At 38.4% G+C, this 20,648-nt stretch overlaps 1 protein-coding gene across 5 annotated transcripts in view; it reads right to left on the reverse strand.

The window, feature by feature from the left end:
• The window catches only part of MRTFB (myocardin related transcription factor B), a 205,890-nt gene that overhangs the window by 177,858 nt on the left and 7,384 nt on the right, over positions 1-20,648 (reverse strand). For 3 of the 5 annotated variants that reach the window (XM_043456391.1, XM_043456388.1, XM_043456390.1), the window contains exon 2: positions 17,971-18,035. The gene's annotated coding sequence lies outside the window, so the exon portion shown is untranslated. Of the gene's footprint in view, positions 1-17,610; positions 17,728-17,970; positions 18,036-20,648 lie in introns of all 5 variants that reach the window. The other 2 variants (XM_043456393.1, XM_043456392.1) reach the window with 1 other exon arrangement.

Here is a 20,648-nt window from a genome sequence, read left to right on the forward strand (position 1 = left end):
TAATAAGGCCAAAATACATGAAATAGGCCTAAATCTGGCAAAAGATAAGCAAGATCTGTACTTTAAAAAACACTGCTGAGAGAAATTAATGACATAAATAAAGGAGAGAAATAAAACACCTTCATGGGCTGGAAGACTTAATACTGTTCTGAGAAGTCAATTCTCTCCAAATTGACATACGCGTGCATATGTGCTAGGTTGCTTCAGTAGTGTCCAACTCTTTGAGACCCTAAGGACTGTAGCCCGTAAGGGCTCCCCTGTCCGTGGGATTCTCCAGTCAAGAACACTAGAGTGTGTTGCTGTGTCCTCCCCCAGGGGATCTTCCTGACCCAGTGACTGAACCCGTGTCTCTCATGTCTCCTACATTGGCAGGCAGGTTCTTTACCATTAGTGCCATCTTTGGTTTTTGTTGTTCACTCAGTCTTGTTCAACTCTTTGTAATCCAATGAACAGCAGCACACCAGGCTTCCCTGTCCTTCACTATCTTCTGGAGCTTGCTCAAACTCATGTCCATTGAGTCAGTGATGCCATCCAACCATCTCATCCTCTGTCACCCTCTTCTTCTCCTGCCCTCAATCTTTCCCAGCATCAGGGTCTTTTCCAATGAGTTGGCTCTTCACATCAGGTGGCCAAAGTACTGGAGCTTCAGCTTTAGCGTCAGTCCTTCAAATGAATATTCAGGGTTGATTTCCTTTATGATTGACTGGTTTGATCTTGCTGTCTAAGTGACTCTCAAGAGTCTTCTCCAGTACCACAGTTCAACACTTCGGCATTTAGCCTTCTTTATGATCCAACTCTCACATCTCACATGACTACTGGAAAAAACCATAGCTTTGACTATACAGACCATTGTCAGTAAAGTGATATTTCTGCATTTTAACATGCTGTCTAGGTTTGTCATAGCTTTTCTTCCAAGGAGCAATTATCTTTTAATTTCATGGCTGCAAACACCATCTTCAGTGATTTTGGAGCCCAAGAAAATAAAGTCTGTCACTGTTTCCATTTTTCATTTTGGAAAGCCCAAATTGACACACAGATTCAGTATAATCCTGAACAAATTCTCAAAGGCTGTTTTGTATACACTGATAAGCTGATGCTAAATTTTATATGGATAGCCAAAACAACTTTGAAAAAAAAGTACAAAGTTGGAGGACTAATACGACCAAATTTCAAGCCTGAGTATAAGGCTACAATAATTACAGCATAGTTGAAGCATAATGGCAGACAAAAGATGAATGGGACAAAACAGACTCCAAAATAGACCACAAGTGACTTCTGACTAAGGTGCAAAGGCAATTCAGTGAAGAGAGAATGGTCACTTCAATAGATGGTGCTGGAACAACCAGATATCCATATGCAAAAAATATGAACTCTGATCACACCTTGTATCACATGCAAAAATCAAGTCAAAATAGATCATATCCCTAAATGTAAAGCCTAAAACTATGAAACTTCTACAAGACAACAGGAGATAATCTCTATGATCAAGGATTAGGTAAAGATTTCTTAAATATGATACCAAAAGCATAACCCATAAAAGGAAAAACTGATAAACTGAACGTCAAACTTAAGAACTTTTGCTCTTTGAAAAACACTGTTAAGAAAATTAAAAGACAAATCACACTGGGAGAAAATACTTGCAGATCATTTATCTAATAAAGAATCTGTATATAGAATATATAAAGAACTCTCAAAACTCAGCAATAAGAAAACAAAAAAATATAATCAATGAATAATAGATCTGACCTTTCACAGAGAAATGGCAAATTAGCACATAAAAAAGTACTCAACACATTAGTCATTAGGAAAATGCAAATTAAAAGCACAATGAGATAATACCACAACACACTTATTAGAATGACTAGAATTAAAAAGACTGACCATATTAACTGCTGACAGAGATGTGGAGTAACTGGAACTCTCATGCACTGCTGGTGATAAATGTAAAAGGACATGACAACTTGAAAAACAATTTTATGATTTAAAATACTTAAACATAACCTACCATATGATAGAGCCATTCCACTCCTAGGTATCTGCCTAAGAGAAAAGAAAGCATATGTCCATACAAAGACTTGTATATAAACTTTCAGATCAGTTTTATTTATATTGTCTATACTGGAAACATCCAAATGACCATCAACAGTGAATACATACACAAACTGTGGAGTATCTATGTTTCTCAGGAATAAAGGAAAAAACTGCTGATACACTCAACAACATGAATGAACCTTGAAATAGTTACAGTGGCTTCTTTTAGAAGCCAGGCAAAAATGAGTACAGAATACATAAATTCACTTACAGAAAACCCTAGAACAGGCAGACTAATCTACAGCAACAGATCACTGGCTGCGTGGAGATACAAGCAGAAGGGTGTGAGGGTGGCATTACCAAGAACACAAACTTTCGCCGGTCATGGATACTTTCAATATTCTTATTGTGGTGATGGTTTCAAGGGTGTATATGTTTGTCAGAACAGATTAAATCGTACACTTTAAACACATGCCATTTACTGCAGGTCAATTATGCCTCAATAAAGCTGGGGAAAAAATAACTGCTTATATTTTACAGTATCCATTCTAAATTGCCCCTTTTTCATTAGCATATTTGAAATCTTTCATTGTAGTGAAGCAATTGATATAACTGCCTCAAATACATCTTTTCTTTTGACCTTTACTCTATATAAACACAACTGTAAAAGTAAATTACTATTGGACGGAAAAGTGAACAGACTGGTCTCCCTGGATTACACAGCGGTCTGTTTATTGGCTTCAAACAAAGCCCAAATGTTTAGCTCAACTACCAGTACTGAATGCTTGGTCACTTAATTTTGAAAATATTATAACCACAAGCTAGCCTAGAGCAATTCATTAATTCAAATAAACATTTACTGCACATGTACTCTGTCATTGTTGTACATTCTGGGTTTCAGGCAGCATGGTCAGCAGCAAATTACAAAGCCATTCTGCATCTAGCCTGTTAAGGTTTCAGTCACTGCATTTAAATAATACAACTAAAGAGTATCAACGGAAATAGGATGATTCTTCTAATATAAAGTTAAAATAATAAATGCCAGTGATACAATAAAGAAAGAATTATACACTGACAACTTAAAATTCCACAACAAAGGTTATCTCTTGAAACCTAAGTGAATTCAGGACAAATGTTAAAAAAAAAAAAAGTACTTCCATACACAGAGTGGAGCTTGTCATCTCTAAGAGATTCTGCCAGTTTAGAAGTATAAAAAGATGTGAAAAACAAGTAGCAAGACCCATAATTAATTAAATATCTATAACAACTAGGCAACTTTAAGTAAAGTCCCTGTTAGTATCAAACAAGATACTATGCTACAGCACATTGTCTTCTGCTGATTTTAGAGAATTCCATGTCAATTGGACCAAAGATGGTAATTACATCTGATAGAAGATATAAGCTTATTTATTCATCACAAACAAAACTCAATAGGTCCACACTTCTTGCCATTAATATATACAACAGGTTACAGCTTATCAAGGGTATCCATTTGAAAATCTATACTATATTTTCTCTTGTGCAGTGGTACTCCTCTTTTAGGATTTTTTTAATAAAAGAATCCAATGAACTCATGCAATGGACAAAAAAAAAAATCAATAAATATCCCTTGTTAGAGAAAACTGTTGATGTACTGTGCTTCAGATTCCCTTAGAAACTGTTATCCTTTCCTAAAAATTTTAAGCTGTCTTTAACTATCATGTTTTCTGTTCTCAAAGGAACAATTTTATCAGATGATAAGCTTTTAGTAAATTTTGACTGACAAAATGATTCTGTCACATGTTCTAAACACATCATATCCAAACTCACATCCACATTAAACACCGCTAATCTCCTAAATATTCAGTCACCACAGCATTCCAGACCACAAGTTCTGTGAGCATAGTTTGTGAATATTTTCATTCCTGTAGAGAAGCAATAACCATTAAAATGAAAGACGAAAAACCAACCAGCATATTCTGTATTCTGTAATTTTAACTTCTCATTTTTGTTTTTCAGATTTGTAAAAATAAGAATAAAATTTTTTTAAGGTAAAAGGGTAGGAAACATGTCCAAAAAGGAGAGACATTCAACAGCTGAGAGTAAACATGAAGTTTTCGTTCTGAAGCTTCTCCAACTCGCCTCCAATATTTACTTTAATTAAAAAGGTAAAATGACACCTGTCGCAGTGGAGTTCCACTAAAGCTAAGAGCCGAATCTGTGCTTCTTCACAACACCTCTTTAGTCCACTGCTGCCCTCTTGTTAATGTCCGTCACCTAACATCTACTGACGATGTATAACATGCCAGGCGCTGTGCTAACCACTTCAGATGCAGCACTTCCACTTGCCCTCACGGCAATTCTGTGATGAAGCATTTCACAGACTGGTGGAGCGTCAATGACCTTAAGAACCTGAACAAGATGACAGAGCTATTCCCCATGATGAACTCCTTAGCAGTGAGTCTCCCAGGCCAGGCCCCCACAGGGACCACACCTGTCTGAGGACGTGGACTGTGCGACCATGCGTGCTCGGTGTTTATCCTCAGTGCAGTTACTATTCTCTAATTCACTTTAATTGGACTGTAAGTCTTAACATGGAAGAGAGAACAACGCTGTTGACAGGACTAGACATATATGATCATTTCTCTCCCTCGCTTCGGCTTTTGGGTACTCTTCATTATCATCATCTTGGCAAGTCAAGCAAAGTCTTTCCTCTAAGATGAAAAGACTGCCTTAGAGCTACAGGGTAGAGTCGCTGCCAGTGTGATTATTACTTCTGACCATGTGTATGGTGATGTCAAACATTTAAAATTGCACCTGTGTTTTTCACATAAGTAAATAATACAGTATAAAGTATTAACAAATAGGATATACGGACGAGTAATTGATCCTTCATTACTTCCCAGACTCGACCTTTCATTCACGACAGCCTGAACAACAGTTTCAAATGGAGCTCCCCAAACCCATGTGAGGGCCAGTCCAGACCTCTACTGCCGTCTGAAGATGAGCTGCTCTATAAACAAGGTTTCATGGACAACACATCTGTAAAAGAAGCCTACAAACTACACACTTCCACCCTTAAGAGCATTTCTGCACACTATTTCACTACCTCTGAGATGCAGAATAAAACTTATTAAATTAAGGTATGACTAACACAGGAGCAAGCACTGGTTGAAAAGTGTCTGCATTCTCTGCCTAGTGAGAAAGACTGTTTACTGAGAGCATAATCAAGATTCATCAGCTACTTAAACTACAGAAACCACAGCTAAAGTCCATTAGAAATGTCAGTTTACATAGAGAGTATGCATATATTATTTAGAATCACCAGTCTTTATAACTTCTAGGCAACACATTTGCCTAAATTCTACACACACTTAATCAGAGGTGCATTTCAATTGTTTTAAACTTTCCATAATTCAGACAAATCCTTCCTTAATTAGAATAAATCTGGGCAGAGATAAACTATTTGGATGTTCTTCCTTCTACATTATTTAATGCTTTTAAAATTACTTTTCAGCTCAGTCGCTCAGTTGTGTCCAACTCTTTGCGACCCCATAGACTGCAGCATGCCAGGCCTCCCTGTCCATCACCAACTCCCAAAGCTTGCACAAATTCAGGTCCATCCAGTCGGTGATGCCATCCAACCATCTCATCCTCTGTCCTCCCCTTCTCCTCCTGCCTTCAATCTTTCCCAGCATCAGAGTCTTTTCCAATGAGTCAGTTCTTTGCATCAGGTAGCCAAAGTATTGGAGTTTCAGCTTTAGCATCAGTCCTTCCAATGAATATTAAGGGCTGATTTCCTTTAGGATTGACTGCTTGGATCTCCTTGCAGTCCAAGGGACTCTCAAGAGTCTTCTCCAACACCACAGTTCAAAAGCATCAATTCTTTGGCACTCAGCTTTCTTTATAATCCAACTCTCACATCCATACATGACTGCTGGAAAAACCATAGCTTTCATTGTTGGCAAGGTAATGTCTCTGCTTTTTAATATGCTGTCTAGGTTGGTCATAGTTTTTCTTCCGAGGAGCAAGCGTCTTTTAATTTCATGGTTGCAGTCACCATCTGCAGTGATTTTGGAGCCTCCCAAAATAAAGTCTCTCACTGTTTGCATTGTCTTCCCATCTCTTTGCCATGAAGTGATGGGACCAGATGCCATGATCTTAGTTTTTCGAATGTTGGGTTTTAAGCCAACTTTTTTACTCTCCTCTTTCACTTTCATCATGAATGATATGGTAATAAAATTATATGACAAAATTATATTAACATATATGATAAAATTATATTTATTAGTCATAAAAAAAAATCAAAGAACTAAGGAGCGGAGATACGGCATATGTGAAAGAGAAGCAGCACAGAAGTAGCCCTGACAAGCCCCAGGCCCGGCTGCGTGAGAGAATCAGGCCTCTTCCCTCAGGGCTGCTGTTCACCCCCATCCATAACGGCTGCTGACGAACCCCTCTCTGACATCTAGGCTGTGAACTTTTCTATTTTGAATGATGCTACCTCTGAAAAATTAACTAGTAAAGAATGAAGGTAAGAACCTCTTGATAAAAATCATTTCAGAATACAGAATAAGCTAAACCATATTAGAGGTATTTAAAGTTTTTGTTCTCCAGGAGCTGATAAGGGGTATCTCTAGAAATCAGCCTTCTTTCATTTCAGCTCTGTAACTGATTTCAAAAAGGATACAGTGTGCTGAGGTCTGGGGTCTCAGCATGGAGATTTTCCCATTTATAACTTAACTAGTTTATGCAGGAGTCAAACTCATAATTTTGACTTCATCATTAAGATCTGAAATGTATTCTCTTTCCCAGTCTTGAAGGAGCCTTGGAAAATTTCAGAAGGCACAGAGTCTCAGTCTATCAGATATGTGTTGAAACTATTTTAAAGAATAAGCATTAATCTATAAACCAAAAGAAAATCATCTGTGTCCTATTTTAAACATATATCTTAACAGTAATTTTAAAAGCTGGGATGCTATAATCTATGCAAGTTGAGTTTTTAGAAATGCTCCTTTAAATTAACTTGCTAAAAGACACTTGCCTGCATTGGGAGTCAGGCAAATTTAGTTAAAGTTCTTTGGCGAAAAATTAAATAAACGAATATGGCTCACATCTCTACTAGGAGGGTAAGAAAGGAATCTAGGCAATAAACAAAGACACTTAAAATACATGCAATTTACTATAATATCTTGTCATATGGCAAGGTGGTAGGCTGAGAGCGTTGAGCTCATAAAAGTAATATAATTCTATTTATGCATTAAAATGAAAAAAAAAAAAGCACAAAACCCCAAAAACCATCTTTCCCAAGTGTCAACGTAATATTACTACTCTAGATAAACAAGACCCTATTTTTTCTAATATTTAAATAATAAAAATTATACCATATCCAAGCTACCTGTGATTTGGTTTTCTTGAATATAGAGGAAAGACAGAGCTGGCAGCACATTCACCTCAAAATTAAAGGGTAAAAAACCAAAGTCAAATTCCATTTCTAGACTAGTGTTCCAAAAGCTATTAAGAGATAGGAATCAGGAGTCAGATTTCAAGATGCCAAGATCTGAAACCTGCAATTCATTTTTTTTTTCACATAAAAGATGAAAATAAGTTAACATCTGCTATTCAGAAACAAAACTTAGGTCTTGCTATGAACTCAATTCTTACTTTTAAGGTGAACTTCCAGTCCTTTCCATTCACAAATAGGACTTGATTTATTAAGTTCCCTGCTTTGTATCTCCAGAGTTGATCAAAGCACATTTTCTTAGTACAATCTGTATTGTTCCAAGTGTTTTATAAACATCTTTTGTGAGAGCTTACAGGAGTGATCTGAAATCATATCCAAGGTTTCATCCTATGAGTCAGTTATTTTTAAAAGGAAACAGAATCTGTCTTTATCACCTTTATTTCTCTACCTATCACAAATCTAATTTTAGTCATGGAAATTAAAAAACTAATTAGCAGGATTGTCAGTGGATAATTACTGATAATACTTGGCATGGCAAAGAAAAAAGGCATAATTACCTGGACATGAAAATTTCAGGTCTACACAGTATCTGAACTTTTATAACAGTCCCTTAGCCACTGTGTCCACTACACAGCCCTTCCAAATCGATACCTCCCAAATCCATATTTCCTGTCCTTGACTGAGATCCAAACTGTACACTCAGCTGCCTGTTGAATGTGTTCACCTGGATCATTCACACAGATATTCACTGAATACCTGTTATGTGTCAAGTATACTATGCTGGGCTCTGGAAGTTCAGAATGAAGAAAACAAGACAGTTCCTGTCCTCACAAGACTTTTAATTATGAAGAAAGCCAAACCAGTCAAATAATCATAAAAATATGTAACTTGCAAATTGTGATTAGTTCCAGGTCCCAGTCCAAGTTGGTCTAAAACTGAACTCACAGCACTCTGGTGTGCCTGCTCCCTGAACTCGCATTCTCAGATGGCAACGGTGCCATCACAGGCTATCAGAGACACACACGTGGGAGGCACTCTTCCTCCTCAGATCTCCTCCATCTCAGTACTCCTCGAGCAGGTGTGCACGGCTGGCTCTGCCCACAACAACCTTCCTCTTTTTGGGAACTCCCAACATGATGGTGGTAGACAGCTTTCAAAGACCCCCTCCCAGTGCCTGGTGAAGGCACAAAATTCAAAGCCAAGAGAGTCCCTAGGATTTTAAAAATGAGCTGGGCAAGAGGAGCTTTTTCTTCCTCTTGGTAGGACAGTATGAAGACAGCCCCTGCCCTATGCAGAAGCCCAAGGGCCCAGAGTTGGGAGAAAGAGTACCTGTGATGATGAGACCTCTTCCAATCCCCAAGGTCCCTAGGTTGTTCTGGTATCTGCAGCATTTCATATCTTTTACAACCTTCTCCAAGAACCTTCCAATTAATTCCTCTTTTAACTGGTGGCTCAGAGGTTAAAGCGTCTGCCTGCAATGTGGGAGACCTGGGTTCGATCCCTGCATCAGGAAGATCCCCTGGAGAAGGAAATGGCAACCCACTCCAGTATTCTTGCCTGGAGAATCCCATGGACGGAGGAGCCTGGTGAGCTACAGTTCATGGGGTCGCAAAGAGTCAGACACGACTGAGCGACTTCACTCACTTAAGATAGTTTAAACTTAGGAGGATTTCTGTTACTTGTAGCCAGGATTCCTGACTGATAGCTCCTAAACATTTCCAGACTGAGTCTTATCCAACTCTGCCACAAATACCCTAGTTCAGGTCCTCACTGACTCTTACTGGACTAACGCAACAGTCTAATGGGTCTCTGGTCTCCAGTCCTGCCCCCACACGCAGCATCCATAACACAGGGGCCAGAGTGACTACATCACACTCCCCCTGCTGGAGAGTGGCTCCAGAATCAACAGGGACAAAATCTAAACTCCTTAACAGGACACACCCAGCTCTCTACAATCAATCTTGCTCTGCAGCCACGCACCTGTTACTCCTTGCCTCACATTTTATGCTTTGACTGAATGGAATTACCTGGGCTTTAGCTTAGAGAGAGACACACACCCCCTCTCCGTCCAAAGCTGAACTAACTGGTAAGCAGGATATTTTTCTTTCTGAAAACCTGAAGAAAGTAAAGTGGTTTTCTTTAGGTTCACTTCTAGGCATCAAAGTCATCACACCCATTTTTACATTTTATTACACTAAGAATCCTAAATACCATGGCTACAAAACACCTGGTCTAGACACACGGTGTACACAGTAGCAAGAAACTGGAGGAGAGAATCAAAGACCCCAACAGAAAGTTCTGATTGCCACCCATCTTTTCAGATTGAGCACAACTCTGTGACTATACTGAAATTACTGAGTTGCATGCTTCAATGGGTGACTTCGTGGTACATGAATTATATCTCAATAAAGCTGCTTCAAGTGTCCACTCTTCAGTGAGGCATTCTCACCCAGATACAGGAGAGTACTCCTTCCTCCCTTCCATGGGTCTCCACTGTCTGTGGATGCTTCTAGCTTGGCATGTGAGCTCTAGTTCTTTGAGGATAGAGCCAAAGCCTACTCACCTCCGGATCCCCAAGCCTAGTCAAGGGCTTAGTACATACAAAATACTTAAAACGTTCACAGACTGTCCCATGCATTCTGAGCTAGGCAGAACGCTGAAAGACATTTTTTCTAACTTAAAAAATGCACATTGGGTTTTAGGTTAGGAAACTTGGTCCTCTCACCTTGTATTAGATAAGAATATTTGAAAATATGAAAGATGTTTAAATACCTCTACCCATTGTATAGTTAACAGCTGATCATTTAATTTTGCAGCAACTTTTAAAATCAGATGTATAGAAATAAGGTACATTTTTTAACTTGCAGAAAATTTCAAACAGAGGCAAGACTACATAAGCAACCAAAGACAACAGAAGTTGGTCTTCTCAAAAATTAAAAAACTTCTTCAAAGAATATTTTTTTAAAAAGGGAAAAGACAATCCACAGAAAGGGAGGAAAATTTTACAATTCATACCTCTGATAAAGACTTATGTGGAGGGCAGAGGGGTGCATCTAAAATATACAAAGAAATCTAGAATACACAAAAATATTATAACTCAACAATAAAAAGACAATCCCATTTTTAAAATAGGAAAAGAACATGAATAGGCATTTCTCTAAAAAATATACAAGTGACCAAGAAGCTCATGAAAAGATTTTGAACATCATTAGCCATTAGGGAAAATGCAAATCAAAATTACCACTAGAGACCACTTCACATTCACTGGGATGGTTACTATGAAAAACAAAACAAAAAATAATAAGTGTTGGCTAGGATGGAATCCTCTAACACTGCTGATGGGAACGTAAAATAGTACAGCCACTTTGGAAAACAGTTTGGCAGTCCCTCAAAAAGTTAAATATAGAGTTACCATGAGAGGCAGCAATTCTACTCTTAGGTACACATCCATGAGAAATGATAGCAGATGTCCACCCAAAAAACATAGACATGAATGTTCTCAGCAGCATTCGCAAGAGTCAAAACCTGGAAACCACCTAAGTGGCCATCAACGGATGAGTAAACAAAATGTTATCTATCTATGCAGTAGAATATTATTTAGCAACAAAAAAGAATGAATTCTTATATATGCTATGACACAGACAAACCTCAAAAACATGCTAAGTGAAAGAAGTCAGACACAAAAGGTCACACGCATTGTATAATTCCATTTACATAACATACTCTGAATTCAGAGACACAGAAAGTAGAACGGTGGTTGCCAGAGACTAAAGAGAGGGAAGAATGGGAAGTGACTGCTACTCGGTCTGGGGGATCTTTTTAGGATGATGAAAGTGTTCTGGAATGAGACTGGGGATCTGTGCATAACTCTGTGAATACAGTAAGATCTATTGAATTTTATGTTTTAAATGGGTGGACTTTATGGTATGTGAATTACATGTCAATAGAGCTATTATGAAAAAAATTACTACACAAAATCATATAGTGACACCTCTGTGCAGGGGCCTGACTGAATCACTTTGCCTACTACAGGATAACCTGTCGTAAACACACATACACACACAAACACACAATCTGTTCAAATGAGGAAATGATTTATTTTCCTACCACCAAATCCCCACAGCGACCAATCATAAAATCAAATTAAAAAAAAAAAGAAGAAAAGAACAAAAGAGCACACAAACTGCAATTGGCTGGCAGGTATAAAATGGAATTAACCAAAAACTGCACAAAGAAAAATGTTTATCAGAACCACTCACTTCCCTTTGATTACACAGATTTAAACACGTCAAAGTCCTTTTTAACTGATGAGAAAATGTGCCAGCTTCTTTATTAACACAGAGCAAGGAAAAACAAGCATTCTCTCCTATAACAAAATTAACATCCCACAGAAGGTCTGTTTGTACTTGGCCGTCATGAACCTTTCATCTCAGAGCACTGCTAAATTAAACAAGCCTATGTTGTATTGAACACAATGAGCCAGACACCTTGGCAGGCTCCTAACCTCCGCCAGTTAATGCTGAAGAACATTAGAACCAGAGGGGAGGGTGAGAACGAGGGTGATGGTGCTGATAAAGCGGCTGTTTCTTCGTTCCGCCCAACGTTTCACTAATCGACGATAATGGAGCCACTCTAAGAACTGTGACAAGAAAAGCCAGAGAGATCTGGATTCAAGTCACTGTTTTGTTTTTAATGTACTAGCTGAGTGCCAAGTACAAATCTCATAACCAAGCCTTCTATTCTCTAAAACTGGAGTGACTGAATCTAGCCTCTGAGAGTCATTAGAGAACAAAATAAAAGAATACACACCGAAGGTACAGCCCAATGCTCAATATGTACATCCCCACCGTAAAAATCCTCACTGCTCTCAACTCTTCAATGCAAATATTGATTCTGGAGCTTGTATCACAACAGAAATAACTGATACCAGTCATTCTTTTCTACCCCAAGGACATCTAAGCAACCAAAAGATCCTATGAAAATTCTCTATTAAATTATTCCCCCTCCCATATAACTGAAAGTAAGAAAGCCATCAATAAAATCTGCTTTAAATGTATTAAATCAGGGCATGACACAAAGCATTCATTCACCTAAGAGGTATTTAAATGCAATGAACTGAGAGAGACATACCAAGAGAAACACTTACTATTAGAGACAAATGCCTATTTTTCAGTGCAATAATTGGTAACCTTTCCATAAAGATTGATGAAATCTGATTATAATTCCCAAGTGTCAGTAATCAGTTCTTAAGGAAAAAGAAAAAGGAAGTGGGATGGTTTCAAGCACTGCAGAAAAGATGTAGGCGGATACCCCTCCCACTGACAGCTATTAACGTTAACATTTGAGAGATGGCTGCCAGAAGATTCAGACAAAAAAACTTTGTTACATTAAAACAAACTGAAATCTACTTACAACAAAACTTACTGGGTTTAACAGACGCAAACATAACCCGCACCGTGAATTAGGTGTCCTCTCTGAACAAACAGGCTTTACAGAGGTAAAGCTCATGTGGAATTCCCGCGTTTGTCCTGACACCACTACCTCATACTTGCGTGGCGGAGTCTACTTAGAGGGCATCCAGACTCTGCAGTGAGACCGTGGGTCGCAGAGTCGGACAGGACTGAGTGACTGAACTGGAGTGAACTGAGACTCTGCAGTGGGAGATGGCAGACTCCTTCCGCCCAGCTCCAGACCAAGTTCTATCACAGCACAAAGCCTCCAGGGTCTCAAGGGGGATGGGACATTCAGAGGCTGGAGAGGCCTACCGCTGGGGAGCTCCACCAAGCACCATGTTCATTACGGAACTTGTAGCCCAAAGCTTCTGTTCTCTACCCCTCTTCCCCAAACTCTCCCCCTAAGACTCTGAATTTAATAAAACCTCTGCGAGGGACTAACTCACTGTAAATGCTACAGAAGGAAGGCCGAGTGCTGCCCTTGCTCGGGAGATGTTCTCTATACCACATGTCAGCACTCATTTTGCCCTCCTACTGCAGTTCAGTACTCTCACCCTGACCGTGAAACAGTTTCATGTGAATATTCTACCACCACAAATCCTGTATATGAAGACAGAACTTCTCTTCTTTCCAACTTTCCAATCAAATAACCACTTACACTGCCAGTCTAAACTTTAAGCTTTATGCCTAAAATAGGAAGAAACTGTTGCAAATGCATAAAATCCAACCCATTAAGTGCCTAAGAATGTCTTAAAATCTGTTTAAATACAGTATAAAAATTTTTACAAACGCAGCTCAGAGGAGAAATAAATGATAAAGTCTTAAGTTTAATTAAGACGCCAGTTTAACTACTACTAGTAATGCCTCACTTTTCAGAAGTATTTTTAGAATTAGGGTTTTAAAGCATGCAATTAAAGAAAGTTAGTCATCAGTGAAATGAAAGCTATAATATAAGGAACTTCCTATACTATTGCAGAAAAGAGATATAAGAACATAGAACTTCACTTATTTTAGAAACCAAATACAAGATCATACCACTAGCCACAATAAGATAGAGGATAAAGTCCAGAAAATGTAATTAATTTAGACCCTACTAAATGAAGACTCAATAATTTCCTTTCAAGCCTGCCTAGATTTATTAATAACTTTAGATTTATTAAGGAAGGAGTTGCTAAGAAAGTTAAAGTACAAATAAAAACTGCTAGGGGATTATTTAATAAATTAAAAAAATTTTACATGCAAATAGCTGCTGCTAAAATACTAATTAAAACTAGCACATGCATTCTTTAGAATCCCATACTCCAGTGGAAACAAAGTGTATGAAACAAGAATCCTCAACATTGCCTAAATCTACTAGATAATTGTTCCACTCTCTCTGTTTATTTTGGCTGTGAAAAACTGGTTGTGAGTCAGAAACGCTTAACAGGCAGGATACTGGACAAAGATTTACACATTTTTCTTAATGGCTGCCAATCCATTTCTCTACTTTTACTTTTAACAAATGCTCAACTACACAATTAAAATATACCTCAATTTCTCTCCATTATAATTTACTTTATCCTTGTCTTCAAATAACTGAAAGATATTCCCATCTTTATAATATGAAACATATTGTAAATAGCAGATCAAGTCCTTTACCTACTTTATATAGTTACTTTCCCCTCAATAGCAACAAAACAAAAAGCAGATTTAAAACAGTTGTATGTATGATTCTGCGAAGAAACTGGACAGAGTCCAAATCAACAGTCCAAACAAAACATCACAAAAGGTTATGGCAGCAAATGTCACTACAATTATATACATCTAGATTTAGGTGCATTTAAACATCACAGGTGCTAGTTTTCTTCTCCAAGAAATTAAATTTCTTAATTAAAATTAAAGGCACATCTCATTTGCATCTTAATTCTAACTTAATAATGATGATATTGACCAATCATTAATTCCTACAAAAATGATTTGAGTGTCTGCCATGTACATGCCACGTATCACAGTAGTTGCTGGATGTAAGCTGGTGCATAAAACACACTAGGTCCAAGCCTCAACAATGTTAACCTGGAGTGAAAAGAAAAGCACCCACATGAAAGACAATATAAGAAGATGCATTCTATATCAAGGAAAAAGATGAATTTTAACTGGCTTTCAATTAAGTCAAAAAACAAACAATAAGCCAATGACAAAGTACATGTTTGTTTCATGTGAGACCTTTCTTAGGCAACTTTTATTTGAAATAAAATCTGAAACAAACATAAAGTTAAAGCTCATATTCATATCAGAAACTGGCAAAATCCTCTGGACAGATGAAACTCAACATTGGCATTCATATGCATACATGTGAATGCATATTCACCTAACTCAGTAATATCAGTTAGTTGCCAATAGTGGAAAATTCTTAAAGAGATGGGAACATAAGACCACCTTACCTGCCTCTTAATAAACCTGTATGCAGGTCAAGAAGCAACAATTAGAACCAGACATGGAACAACAGACTGGTTCAAAATTGGAAAAGGAGTACATCAAGGCTGTATATTGTCACCCTGCTTATTTAACTCATATATGGAGTACATCATGTGAAATGCTGGGCTGGATCAATCACAAGCTAGAATCAAGACTGCTGGGAGAAAGATCAACAACTTCAGATATGCAGATGATACTACTCTAACGGCAGAAAGCAAAGAGGAACTAAAGACTCCTGATGAGGGTGAAAGAGGAGAGTGAAAAAGCTGGCTTAAACCTCAACATGCAAAAAACTAAAATCATGGCATCCAGTCCCACCACTTCACGGCAAACAGATGGAGAAAAAGTGGAAACAGTGGCAGGTTTTATTTTCTTGGGTTCCAAACCACTGTGGATGGTGACGGCAGCCACAAAATTAAAAGACGCTTACTCCTTGGGAAAAAAAGCCATGACAAACCTAGATAGCATACTAAGAAGCAGAAACATCACTTTGCTGACAAAGGTCCATATAGTCAGAGCTATAGGTTATCCAACAGTCATGAACAGATGTGAGAGTCGGATCATAAAGGCTGAGCACCAAAGAACTGATGCTTTTGAACTGTCGTGCTGGAGAAGACTCTTGAGAGTCCCTTGGACAGCAAGAGGATCAAACCAGTCAATCCTAAAGGAAATCAACCCTGAATATTCATTGGAAAGACTGACGTTGTAGCTGAAGCTCCATTACTTTGGTCACCTGATGTAGAGAGCCAACTCATTAAAAAAAGATCCTGATGATGGGAAATACTAAAGGCAGAAGGGGCGACAGAGAAGGAGATGGTTGGATGGCATCACCAACTCAACGGACATGAGCTTGAGCAAACTCCAGGAGCTAGTGAAGGACAGGGAAGCCTGGCGTGTTGCAGTCCCTGGGATCACAAAGAGTCAGACACAACTTAGTGACTGAACAACAACAATTTTAAAATATTTATAATGAATTAATCAAGGTAATGGGGCTTCCCTGATAGCTCAGTTGGTAAAGAATCCACCTGCAATGCAGGAGACCCCGGTTCAATTCCTGAGTCAGGAAGATCCCCTGGAGAAGGGATAGGCTACCCATTCCAGTACTCTGGCCTGGGTCAAAGAGTCGGACACGACTGAGTGACTTTCACTTTCAATCAGGGTAATAGACCTAAAAACAAAGAATTCAACATATTTCAACATTTTCATCACATTTAAAGTCCAAGAGTGTCTCACATACACACAAGAATCACATGCATGTTATTAATAAGGAAATTCTTTATGTAAGTAAGGCTATTAGATGAAAGAGGTCTTTAAACATGAAAGGTTTACTCCAGTCAGAAACCCTGCTATCTCGCTTCCCTGGTGGCTCAATGGCAAAGAATCCACCTGCTAGAGGAGACACAGGTTCAATCCCTGATCTGGGAAGATAACACAGGCCGCAGCTGCTGAAGTCCAAGCTCCTAGAGCCAGTACTCCACAAGACAAGCCACTGCACCGAGAAGCCTGCACACCGCAGTGAAGAGCGGCCCCTGCTAGCAAAGCCCGAGTGCAGCAACGCCGATCCAGCAGAGTCCAAAATAAACAAATACAATTAAAAACAAAAACCCCGCTATCTCACAAAGACACCATTTTTTCCTCTATTGGACCGGTAAGCATTAAACACATGAACAAACCTCAGTGTGGATAAGGACATGAAAAACAGGACTCTGGTGAACTTCAGTTGGGGAGGGGTCTTTATTTACAGAGGGCAGTTTAGCCACAAGCACCTACATTTAAAACGCGTATCATCTATGACCCAGTAGGTATACTTCAAAAAAGATAAATGAACAAGCATGTAATGATATAGGTACAGGGTTGTTCGACACACTATTATCCACTAGAAACCATCTAAACAGTCATCAAATGAATGACTCAATTAAAGTGTGGTGCCTCTAAATAATCAAATATCGTCAGTAAAATGATTATATATGATTACACACATCTTTTACAATTCATGTGTAGAGATATATAAAATATACTCTTGCATTAAATAAAAGACCAATTTACTAAAAGATTTGTATGTAAATACTTCTATATTCATAAATTTCTAAATGGAGTTTCATCAAAATAATAATGGCAGTCATTTCTGGGTGGCAGGAGGTAGGTGTCATTGATGGAAATTTTTTCTCATTACTGCAAGAAAATAAACAACACATTTTCATTTAAGAAAATGAAGTGTTGCAATCTCACCAAGTGGCTTCAAATCCCTACTTTAAAATCAAAAGTTTTCACTGAACGTTGCAAGCGTGTATAATCACCAAACAGCTCACAGATTTCCACCTGTGGGATCTCCTTCTCAGCACGAGGCTTTAAAACAATGAGATAACGGAAATTTATTAAAGATTCAAGTCAAAGAAGTAAGGGAGCCAAATGACCTTAATCAGAAGCCCACATTTCTGGCAACCACCTTAAGAACCCCAGGTTCTATCAACTGACACACTCCTAAAACAACAATCTCCCTCTTGTAATCTTCAGAAAGCAGGTATGGAGAGAAATTTTTTTTACATAAGAGACGTTTTCTTTAAAAAAATTAAATCATAAAAAACTTACCTCAGTAAAAATGTTTAATTATTTTCCTGTCTCACATTCTCTTTCTTAGCACCTTTACTGGGAACCTAGAGGGAAAAAACAGTTAAAATTACTTTTTACTGAACATCTACGGCATGCCAGGCAGGGTGGTCAGAGAAGGTCTCTCAGAGAACATCAAGTCTGAGAGAAATCAGAATGAATAAAATAGAAGTTACTAAAATGGGAAGATTGGGCAGAAAAGTGAGCAGGTTCAAGTGGAATTGAATAACTTTCCCTAAATGGTTCAAGAACCTATACCTAACGGTAGTCAACCTCACAGCAGGTGAAAAGCTGGGTTGCTAGATTAAGAACACGTGCCTGAGTCTCCGCGCTACCACTTCCTTGCTTGTCTGCTCCTGAGCAAGTCCATAAACCCATGTGCCTTGGTTTCCCCAAGTGCCTAATAACAGGACTCAACTCCTAAGCCGGCTGAGGGTTATGAAAGATAATCTACATCACGGACTTTAAAACAGTTTCTGGGACACAGTAAAATGTTCGATGATTGTTAGTTTTCACTTTTATTAGTACTTGTTCTTACATAATAAATCCATTTGCCTCTCACCACCTCTATCACCACATTATTACTATAATTATTGAGAAATGGCATAATCCTTATCTTCAACATTCTTACAATGTACTGGGTGACAGAAGAATTACCCAGGCATATGACACAAGGCAGGTTCAGTTCAGTCGCTCAGTCGTGTCTGACTCTTTGCAACCCCATGGACTGCAGCACACCAGGCTTCCCTGTCCTTCACCAACTCCTGGAGCCTGTTCAAACTCCTGTCCATCGAGTCAAAGAAAGATCTAAATCAATTATTCATTTATTTAAAAACATCTGACTGTCTGCTCTTTCCCACGTGTCCTGCATTCTTTGGTGGACGTGACAATTTCTCTCCTCACAGCTTCCAGTCTACCAAGGCTAAGCTACAGGACAGACGGGCGACACGAGGAGACAGATCCTGTTTTTTATTGGGTGTGGGGCAGCACGCATTTGAAGTGGCAGAATTAGGTAGCAGAACATCCTAAGTGGAAGGGATGGCACGATAGGAAACTCGGGGCCTTTGGGGAAGGCTACGCAGCCTCTGGTTGGGGAGTATCCGAGAGGGCAACCAGCAGCAAGGTCAGAAAGAGAGGCAGGAGGGGCCTCAAACGCTGGGTTGAGTTTGTTCTTTTCTCAAGGACACTGATTATCCTGCTTGGGGTGAATCACAGCTTACTTTTAATTTCAAGTCTGGTATTGTTTCATTACTTTTCTTTATAATGTCTTTCTCTTTTACAGGTGAGAGGGGAAAGAGGAAGAAGAAAAAGAGAACAGCAACCTCAATCCATGCTGCTGTTGGCAGTGACAGTGGCAGAAGTGGCACTAAGTGATGAATTTCACATTCTTCTTAATTCTCCAAACATTCTTACCAAGCCAGAATTGTTCCTTTTACTAATTAGGAAACCGAGGCTCAGAGGAGTCAAACAGATCCCTAGATGTCCACTGAGCTCATAAATGCAGCTATAGAATTTAACTGCAGGCCTGACTTCCAAGGCTTTCTTTCTCTTCAGGCAAAAAAAGTATAAGGGAGTCTGCAGAATTTAACGCTTGTTAAAAACTAATTAGAATTTCAAGGTATATCACCTTCTATACTTACACAAAAATAAACAGCTTTCATACAATCAAAACCACTTAGAAAAGATAAAGACTTCACTTATAAAAACATACATATATGTATATATAGGCATACATATAAATATGAAATGAAAATGAAAGTTAGTCACTCAGTCGTGTCTGACTCTTCGTGATCCTATGGACTGTAGTCCACTGGGCTCCTCTGTCCATGGAATTCTCCAGACGAGAATATTGGAGTGGGTTGCCATTTCCTTCTCCAATACACATAAATATACACACATATAATAAATTTAATAAGAAATGGGAAAAACCTGTATGAGAAAAATTTGTGCTCTAGGAGTCAGGAGTAAAACCAAACAAATGAAAAAAACATGATGGTCTTGGAATGGAAAATTCAATATCAGAAAGATACCAATTCTCCCTATGTTAGTTTATAAATTTAACATGATCTCAACTTTTTTAAAGTGTGTTTTTCTTTTCCGGAACTGACAAATGATTCTAAAGTTCACATGGAAAAATAAACAAGCAAGAATGGCCAGGAAAGTGAAGGGCAACAGGACAAACTAGTTTTACAAGGCATTAAGACGTTTTATAAATCCAATAATGTGTACTTGTGCAGGAATAGAAAGACTTAATGGAACCGACCAGAAAGCCCAGAGAGGTCTCCCAAAATATCTGGAAATCTGGAATATAATGAAGGTGTACTCTATTCTGAAACAAATGGCTAAAAATTAGTGGCAGCCATATGAATAAAGCTGAATCTATATATCACCCCTGAATACTAGAATAAATTCTAAATGGATCAAAGATTTAAGCGTAAAAATGAAACCATAAAGGGAAAAAAAATCCTTAGAGAAAAGAAACATGGGTGAAATCCAAATTCTTGGAGGCCTTTTCATGACTCAAAAATCCATAAAATATTAACTGCTTAAAATTTAAAGAAAAAGCTTTAAAGCCTTCTCTATACCAAAATATATTAAAGTAAACTTTTGAAAAATGACAAGCTTGAGGAAATTGCAATTCGCATCACAGAGGCCTGATT

The sequence above is a fragment of the Cervus canadensis genome, chromosome 32, assembly GCF_019320065.1.
Source record: "Cervus canadensis isolate Bull #8, Minnesota chromosome 32, ASM1932006v1, whole genome shotgun sequence".
Lineage (NCBI taxonomy): Eukaryota > Metazoa > Chordata > Mammalia > Artiodactyla > Cervidae > Cervus > Cervus canadensis.